At 35.4% G+C, this 9,710-nt stretch overlaps 1 pseudogene; it reads right to left on the reverse strand.

Moving 5' to 3' along the window:
* Positions 1–4,989: 4,989 nt before the first annotated feature.
* On the reverse strand, positions 4,990–8,783 carry LOC110672279 (probable LRR receptor-like serine/threonine-protein kinase At3g47570; annotated as a pseudogene).
* Positions 8,784–9,710: the final 927 nt, after the last annotated feature.

The raw sequence follows: 9,710 nt of genomic DNA on the forward strand, positions 1-9,710 counted from the left end.
GCATTATTCACGTTCTAGCAGTCTGCTTAGGGTACGGCTTAACCCTAAGCAAATTCTTTAGTAAATTTCAGCCTCTAGTTGCATTGTCTGCTTAAGGTTAAGCAGACCCTCAGCAAATCTCGGCGGGTTTGGAGTAAAATGGACTTTTCTGCTCATGCTTAACTTCCAACTTAACTTGTGCTGCACCTTAAGCACTACCGCTTTACCTTAAGCAGGATCTTAAGCAATTCTCGGCAGGTTGTGGAGTAAAAGCTTGAATGTGTAGGATTTAAGCCGTGCTTGACTTTCAGCATGAACAAGCTTAAGGTTAAGCTTATATGATATACCCTAAGCAACAAGCAAATTTCGGCTAACTTGCTCTTTCAAGGCTTGATTTCTTCAACTTTTCTCCATGCTTAAAGAATTCCAAATTTCTTCAAATCACTTCCTAATGCATTCATTGATCTTCGATTTGCCACAAAAATCCTATAAAAAATAATAAAATTACAAAAATCAAATATAAAGTATCTAAAGTTAATAAATAAGCTAAAATAAAGCTACAAACATAAAATATACTAAAATATAAGGGCAAAATGGATGCAAAACTACCCTAAAATGCTTATATAAAATGAGTGCAACAAATATGGTATCAAGCTTATCGGTATGTTCTCTTACAAGTCCCATGAAGAAAAAATTTCCTCAACTATTTTGCGCTTTGCCTTGTTTGTTGTTCTGTGTATTGGCTATCTAGCGTGCCTTGGTTTTGTGTTTCAGCTTTTGGTTATATTTGGATGTGTTTATATTAGATCTTATACCTGGTCTTTTCTTGTGCTGTATTGGATTTGGATTTTGGTTTCGTCACTTTTTGCTTGGTTCAATTGTACCTCTTTCTAAGTTTTTTCACTTAACATGCCAAGTCTTGGATGCTTTAGAAAAGGCTTATTGGTCTGGGCTTCACTGGATTCATATATACTAAGTTTTTCCAGTCTTCAATTAAGAAAATTTTTTATTATTAAAAAGAAAAGTGTTTTGGCTCCTATTAGAATTCTTTTTGATATGTTCATAAAAATTATTTTGATCATTAGAATATTAGAATGAAAATACCAATGGAAATAAAGAGTGAATTTTGTACTATCCTGTTGACTTTGTGAGATCACAAAGGGTAAGTCAAAATGAATTTTGGTATTCAATAATTCATTTTACCGCGACTATCTAAATAATATTACTAATTGTCGACACTTGAATCATCAAATATATTTATATAAATTAAAATTTTAATCTATAGTATATAACAACGTAAGGTCAGTCATTTTGCAGACCTCATAATGTGTGTAATTATGGGCTTAATTGGATGACTTGAGAGTAAGGATGTACGGCTAAAATGAGCTAGTCTTGCTTTGGTTTAATGCATAGTTATACTTCTAAAATTGATTTGTCATAAATAAATTTTATTAATAAAACTAATTGTTCACCCTTATGTCATATGTTGCATTGATTATGTTTTAAATTTTATAAAAATTTAAAATTATTATATTATTATTCTTGGGATATATCTTAATTTGGATGCATTGTTATTGAAATGGCTACTGGAAAAACTCCTTGGTCTGGTCTGCAGGTTTTCATGTAGTGTTAAAGATTGCGTGCAGTCAAGAGAAGCCTCAGTTTCCAACTCACTACTCTGAGGAGGGATTGGATTTCTTGGCCAAATGCTTGGAAAGGAATCCTAAAATGAGGTGGAGTGCTGATGAACTGCTTAACAATCCATTTATTTGTGGCAAATGGCAGAGGAAATTCATGCGTTCACCTGTAAGTGCTTTCGATGTTGGTATCTTTAATGAGGCTTATGATTCAAATGAATCAAAAAGTTCTCAAGAAAATGAATTTTGAGGCAGAAATCCATTCTCAACAAGGCATTGCGAGGAAAGGAAGAGAATAGAGAGAAGGTAGCAGGCTGCAGATAATGACTTGGGCTCATCATAAGATTGGATTACTGTTAGATCAGGTTGAAGAATGTTAGAATTATGACTCAAAATCATAATGGGATTTGGAGAGAGATCTTTTCCTAATTTCAGTAGGAGAAATATTCCTCAATAGGATGGAAGAATATTTCCTATAATGAGTAGACTTTTTATTTTAGTTTTATTCCTAAATTGAGTAGAACTCCTAGTCAGATAAGGATTGAGGGAATTAACACTATAAATAGGAGAATGATGGAAAAATATATTTGGCTTTTGCCCATTGAAGAGAGTGGCTTTCAGCTCATGGAGTGAGGCTATCACCCATTGTAGAGAGGAGTTTTGCCAATTGCTGAGGATTTGGCTTTGCCTATTGATGAGGGGCACTTGCCGATTGTAGTGGAGAGAGGCTTCGGCCTAAAGTAGAGTAAGGACATAGAATTCAAGAGGAAGGGATTTTTGTCTATTAGTGAGAGGGCTCTTGCCCATATAGTTGAAGATACCCTTTGTGCTGTAGTGTTGTAATAATAAATATATTGGATTATATCTAGAGGAGACTGAGAGAGACTAGCTAATATATTTATTATGAGCAGTTTGATGTTGTATGGGCTCTCTTGGGTGTAATTGGGTTGATGGGTAGTATAGCTATAAGTTTGTAATGATGATTTATTATTGTTGATAGTGGAAGATGGCATGCCCATGGATGTAGCCCTATATTGAGAGGGTGAACCATGTAAATATTGGTATTTTGTATGTTTGCTTTATTTCTTTGCAGCTTACATGCTTTCACGATGCATAACAAATTGGTATCAGAGCATAGAGATGATCTTGGTGAGTTTGGTTAAAGGTGGAGCTGTTGGGACATGTAGAAAATCGCACATGCAATAATGGTGATAGTGGAGAGTTGAATTTAAGGTGGAGCTCTTGATGCAAAATGAAGATGGTTGATGACGTGAAGATTTTTTGAAGAATAAAGCAAGTTACACCCAAGATGAAGATTGAAAAAATTGATGATTTGAAGGGTTCAAGCTCAAGCATGGAGATTTGATGATTTGATGACACCTAAGAATTTGAGGTATGTAATGATTGATGGATTTTGACTCAAGGTGGAGATTGTTAGAATTATGACTCAAAATTCTAATGGGATTTGGAGAGAGATCTTTTCCTAATTTCAGTAGGAGAAATATTTCTTAATAGAATGGAGGAATATTTCCTATAATGAGCAGAACTCTTATTTTAGTGTTATTCCTAAATAAGTAGAACTCATAATCAGATAAGGATTGAGGAAATTAACACATAAATAGGAGAATGATGGAAAAGGTTATTTGGCTTTTACCCATTGAAGAGAGTGGCTTTCAGCTCATGGAATGAGGCAGTCGTCCATTGTAGAGAGGGGCTTTGCCAATTGCTGAGCATTTTGCTCTGCCCATTGATGAGAGGCACTTGCCTATTGTAGTGGAGAGAAGCTTCGGCCTAAAGTGGAGTAAGGACATAGAATTCAAGAGGAAGAGATTCTTGTCCATTGGTGAGAGGGCTCTTGCCCATATAGTTGAAGACACTCTTTGTGGTGTAGTGTTGTAATAATAAATATATTGGGTTATGTCTAGACGAGACTGAGAGAGACTAACTAATATATTTACTATGAGCAGTTTGATGTTGTATGAGTTCTCTTGGGTATAATTGGGTTGATGGGCAGTATAACTATAAGCTTGTAATGATGATTTATTATTGTTGATAGTGGAAGATGGCATGCCCGTGGATGTACCCCTATGTTGAGAGGGTGAACCACATAAATATTGGTATTTTATATATTTGCTTTATTTCTTTGCAGCTTACATGCTTCCGTGGTGAACAACAAATTGGTATCAAAGCATAGAAATGATCTTGGTGAGTTTGGTTAAAGGTGGAGCTGTTGCGACATGTAGAAAATCGCACATGCAATAATGGTGATAGTGGAGAGTTGAATTTAAGGTGGAGCTCTTGATGCAAAATCAAGATGGTTGATGACGTGAAGATTTTTTTAAGAATAAAACAAGTTACACCCAAGATGAAGATTAAAAAAATTGATGATTTGAAGGGTTCAAGCTCAAGCATGGAGATTTGATGATTTGATGACACCTAAGAATTTGAGGTATGCAATGGTTGATGGATTTTAAGTCAAGGTGGAGATTGTTAGAATTATGACTCAAAATCTTAATGGGATTTGGAGAGAGATTTTTTCCTAATTTCAGTAGAGAAATATTCCTCAATAGGATGAAGGAATATTTCCTATAATGAGTAGAACTCTTATTTTAGTGTTATTCCTAAATTGAGTAGAAATCTTAATCAGATAATGATTGAGGAAATTAATACTATAAATAGGAGAATGATAGCAAAGGTTATTTGGCTTTTACCCACTGAAAAGAGTAGCTTTCAGCTCATAGAGTGAGGCTATCGCCCATTGTAGAGGAGCTTTGCCAATTGCTGAGCATTTGGCTCTGCCCATTGATAAGAGGCACTTGCCCATTGCAGTGGAGAGAGACTTCAGCCTAAAATAGAGTAAGGACATAGAATTCAAGAGGAGGGATTCTTGTCTATTAGTGAGATTGAAGACACTCTTTGTGGTGTAGTGTTGTAATAGTAAATATATTAGGGTATGTCTAGAGGAGACTGAGAGGGATTAACTAATATATTTACTATGAGCAGTTTGATGTTGTATGGGTTTTCTTGGGTGTAATTGGGTTGATGGGTAGTATAGCTATAAGCTTATAATAATGATTTATTATTGTTAATAATGGAAGATAGTATGCCCGTGGATGTAGCCCTATGTTGAGAGGGTGAACCACGTAAATATTGGTGTTTTGTATGTTTGTTTTATTTCTTTACAGCTTATACACTTTCGCAGTGCACAACAAAGAAAATGTATAGACAGTTGGATTTCAACGTACAGATTATGAATGAAAGAAGTTGGCAGATTTTTCTTTCTTAAATACTCTATTGGCTCAAAGAACTCTGTTTAAAAATAAAGAAACGAAACATCCCCCGTATTATCTTTTCAAGGATGGTGCTCTTGCCTCAATAAGCACTTGTCACTTGATCTGCATCTCCCAAATCATAAGAAAAGAAAACAAAACTTTTGGAGACAAATAAGCAAACAGAGAACTAACTATACCAAGCAAGAAGCAGCATTACAAACATAAAGTTAACTTCAAATAGAAAGAAAGATGTTATATATGCTTCATGCTGATTGACCAGCATCTTCCATCCGAGTCATCAACCTTGTGCACCTGAGATAGAAAATAATTAGATTTCTAAACTATCTTGCTTCTATTTAATAAATATGTAATTTAAGTTATAAAGAAAATTCAATTTCTTTTTATATCTTATGAGCAGGGGACAGAGACTTTGATAATTGCATGATAAGTAGGATCTTTTATTTCAGAAGGAGGACAGCGTTATTTACCTGCCACTTGAAGTGTACTCACAGTTTCTCTCTTCCTTGGTAGTGGAGTTCCCACAAATTTATTTTTGATAGAGGAGAGTTGAGAAACAACATCAACAATACTCATGCGCTCTTGTGGTGATTCAATAGAGCAAAAGATTCCAATTTCAAATATGGAAATCAAGCATTCAGTGAATATATTGCTTCTCTTGTTCCTTAAATCTTAGTCATTGAGTTGTATTTGAAGAATAGTTGGATCTATGACTTGTGTCACTTGCTCAGGCAAAGCATCTTGGTCATTGAGTTGTATTTGAAGAATATTTGGATCTATGACCTGTGTCACTTGTTCAGGCAAAGCTCTCTTTACAAAACTATGAAGGCTTAAACCCTCTTTAAACATGTCATCGGTGGGACTCTTTCCGGTGAACATCTCCAATAATAGTATGCCAAAGCTAAATATGTCGCCATATGTCGATACTTCACTTCCTATGCCATACTCTACAATACACACAACAAGATGTAGTTAAGTGAATTGTTTAGAAAAATATCAACTACAATTAATTCTTTTAATTAATTCACTAGTATGAGAAAACTGGGGATCATAGATATTAATCTAGGTTTGTTAATCATGATAAGTCCATACTAATTATATCAAACTTTCACTAGAAAAATAAAATTAAAAAGAAAATAAGATGAATGGAATGGTTAAAATATGTGTAAGGACAATTACCTGGTGGGCAATAACCTATAGTTCCTCTTACTCCAATAGAACTTGATTCATTTGTAGAACAATCAAGCATTCCATTAGAAAGGAACTTTACTAACCCAAAATCACTCAAGTGTCCTGTCATTTCTTCATTGAGAAGAACATTGCTTGGTTTTAGGTCACAATGAACTATTTGAGTTTCACAGTGAAGATGGAGATACTCCAATGCAGAAGCAACATCAATGGCAATATTCAATCTCTGGAGAAAATTAAAGCCCTTGGCATTCCATCCAATCCAAAAGTTGGATGCAACCAACCATCTAAACTTCCATTAACCATGAACTCGTAAACCATAGCCTTGAAATCATTACCATGATAGTCAATACCTGAACAAGCTGTGAGCACTTTGACAAGATTTCGATGTCTTATTTTCCTTAGAGCTTCGCATTCAGCTATAAAACTCTTTGAGGCTCCATGGTGCATAAGATTAAGAACCTTCACTGCAATAATTCCCTCTTGATCAAGGACCCCTTTATATACAGAACCAAAACTGCCTGCACCAATTAAATTATCTGAAGAGAATCCATTAGTAGCTTTGAGAAGACTTCGATAAGACAACTTCAATAGCTCCTTCCCATAAGATGCTGACGGAGACTCTCTTTTTCTCTTTCTTGACAGGTAGGGAAACAAACAAATCAACACAAGTGTTGCACCGATAATCATAGAAACTGTCGTGATTATAATCATTAATGTGATAGTCAATCCCCTCTTTGATTGTTGAAGCTTACATGGAACTAGCCCCAAATCAGGCATGCCACCACAAAGATTTTTATTTCCTGCTAGTGATGTGGCACTTGCATTCTTGAAAACTCCTTCTATTGGTATTGTACCTTCAAAGTCGTTATAAGACAAATCCAACAACTCTAATGAACTAAAACCCTTCAGGAACTCTGGAATCTTGCCTGACAACATATTGTGGGAAAGATTCAATTGTCGAAGGCCTCTTAGTGAACTTAGAGTTGAAGGAACAGAGCCTCGAAACAAGTTGGCACCCAAGTCCAATAATTCTAGGCTCGTACAACTGCTAAGACCACTGGGAATCACTCCTGATAACATGTTCTCGGCAAGGTTTAGGTATCCCATATTTTTCGAATTTCCTACTTCCATGGGAATGGAGCCCGACAAATGATTTCCTGATAAGTAAAGACCCAATGATAAGGGGGAGGATCCAAAAATTTGTGGAGGTATGGGACCACTAAGATTGTTATTTGAAAGATCTAACTCTAGCAAATTTTTACAATTCCCAAGACTCGAGGGGATCATGCCTTGAAGCTTATTATTAGATAAATCCATGCGAAATAAATTCGTCATGTTTCCTACAAAGGAGGGAATAGATCCGGAGAAATCATTATGATCAAGAAACAATAAGCCCAGATTTGGTAGCTTTCCAATGCTAGAAGGAATGGAACCTGACAGTTTATTGTTTTCTGCAACTAGAAATTCCAATGAAACACAATCACCTATTGTAGAGGGGATGTTCCCGGATATTTGATTTTCATTTACGAAAATCATTCGGAGTTTTTTCGAAAAGTTGCAGAATTGTTCAGGCAGCTTCCCTCCAAAGTTATTATGGGCCATAGAAACTGCTAGTAAATTGGTGGCATTAGTCAAAGAGGAAAGAAACTCCAGCTCATCAGCTTTCCCACTTCCTAAATGGTTTGCAGAAACATCTAATTTCAGAAGCCTATGCAACTTTTCAAGAGAAGGCACTCTTCCGATAAAATTATTTCTGCCTAACTGAAGTGCTTCTAGTTGTGAGGCGTTTGAAATTGACGTTGGAATAGATCCTGTAAATTGGTTAACAGAAATGGAGAAAAATCGGAGATTTGAAAGAGAGACGCCTAAGCTCAAGGGAAGACTACCTTTTAAGTTGTTTTGTGCAATGTCTATAACCTCAATCAAAGAGAGGTTGAAGATGGAGGGAGGAAAAGTGCCCAAAAATTGATTTCCAAACAAGGATAAAATCCTTAGATTCATCAATTGGCCTAAAGTATCAGGGACAACCCCATGCAAATTATTTCTCTTCGCATAAAGTTGCTGAAGAGAAGAAAGATTGCCCAAAGATGGTGGGAGAGTCCCTATTAAATTATTGGTCCCCAAATGGATTTCTTTGAGCTTCAGTAAGGAGCCAAGCCCCGGACGGATTCCCCCTACCAGATTGTTATTTTGCAAAGAAAGTGACACAAGGTTAGAACAATTAGATAAGCTAGTGGGAATTTGACCACCAAATGAATTATTGTAAAGAGACAATACTTGCAGTCTTTGCAAATGGCCAATCTCAGTAGGAATCTCATGGCTGAAGCTATTGTTTTGAAGGTATAGCTCCCTTAAAAAGCTCAAATTACCAACATGTGGTGATATGGAACCTGAAAGTTTGAGGGAGCTCAGGTCCAACATTGCGACTCTCTGGTGCCTATGCCCACACGTGATGCGGTACCACTGGCAGAAGTGAAGGGTGTCATTCCATGAGTTCATGACCCCGAAAGTGTCATCAGTTATTTTGGCCTTGATTTCCAACAAAGCAAGTGGATCTGTATCGTTGTTCCTGTGGATGGCAAAGGCCTGCAAGCTGAAGCATAAGAAATGAATGATAGAAAAGAGGCACAAGGATGAGAAAGACAGTGACAAACTTCTGAAAGAAAACCCCATATATGCTGTTTGAGAGTTTACTAGGGTATAGATTGGTTGTCGATGGAAGGAAAAAGAGTAGTGGAATTGGTAGTTCAATTCATCAAGTAGAAAGCATATTTATAAAGACGGGATATGCGATACATTAATATGAAATAAAGTATTGCAATTTTTCTATACAAATTAAGAATGACACCAATTCGAAGTCTTAATAATGGTCAATGGGAAAGTCTCCAAGGACTTAAAAATGTGAATGTTTTGAAAAACTAAGAACTTACTATCAACTCTGGTGGAGCCATTTTTTGAAAAAACAATGAGAAATATATTATTCTTTTAAAAGAAAACAATGTGAAATCTCACTTTATTCAAGATGCCATTTTTTTTATCAAAAATTTTTTAAATTGACGGAATTTCCTTAAAGCATTTGACTAATTAAATATAAATATCTATAATCGACATAAATTTCTCAAACAATTGATTTGAAGAAAAATTAATACAGATATATAAATTAGGACACTATAAACAAGAAATCAGATATGACAATTTACAATAGTGTTTTCAAACCAAAATTTTCTACCTTAATATATAAATTCTGAAAATTCCAAGGTAAATATAACATAGTTATTTTAAGAAACAAACAATAAAATCAAATATTGAACATATAAAAGACATCAAAACAAATAGAAGCACATAACCTATAAGTGATATCATTTAATTAATACATGTTACCAACAGGCAATAACCTAGAACACAAATGTGCCTACAATCGCAACATATGTAAGGGAAAAGGTGGGAAATCAAAAAGAAAATATTAAGAACAAAGAAAATAAAAATTTACCTATTTTAGACAGCTCCCGAAGACTGTTTACATACCTTCTCAACAGGAAGATCAGGTTCACGTAGATCTATTGATTTCTACCGAAAATTTGATGGAGCTTCCACCACAAAGTGGATATTTTCC

Source organism: Hevea brasiliensis, chromosome 8 (assembly GCF_030052815.1).
Source record: "Hevea brasiliensis isolate MT/VB/25A 57/8 chromosome 8, ASM3005281v1, whole genome shotgun sequence".
Classification (NCBI taxonomy): domain Eukaryota; kingdom Viridiplantae; phylum Streptophyta; class Magnoliopsida; order Malpighiales; family Euphorbiaceae; genus Hevea; species Hevea brasiliensis.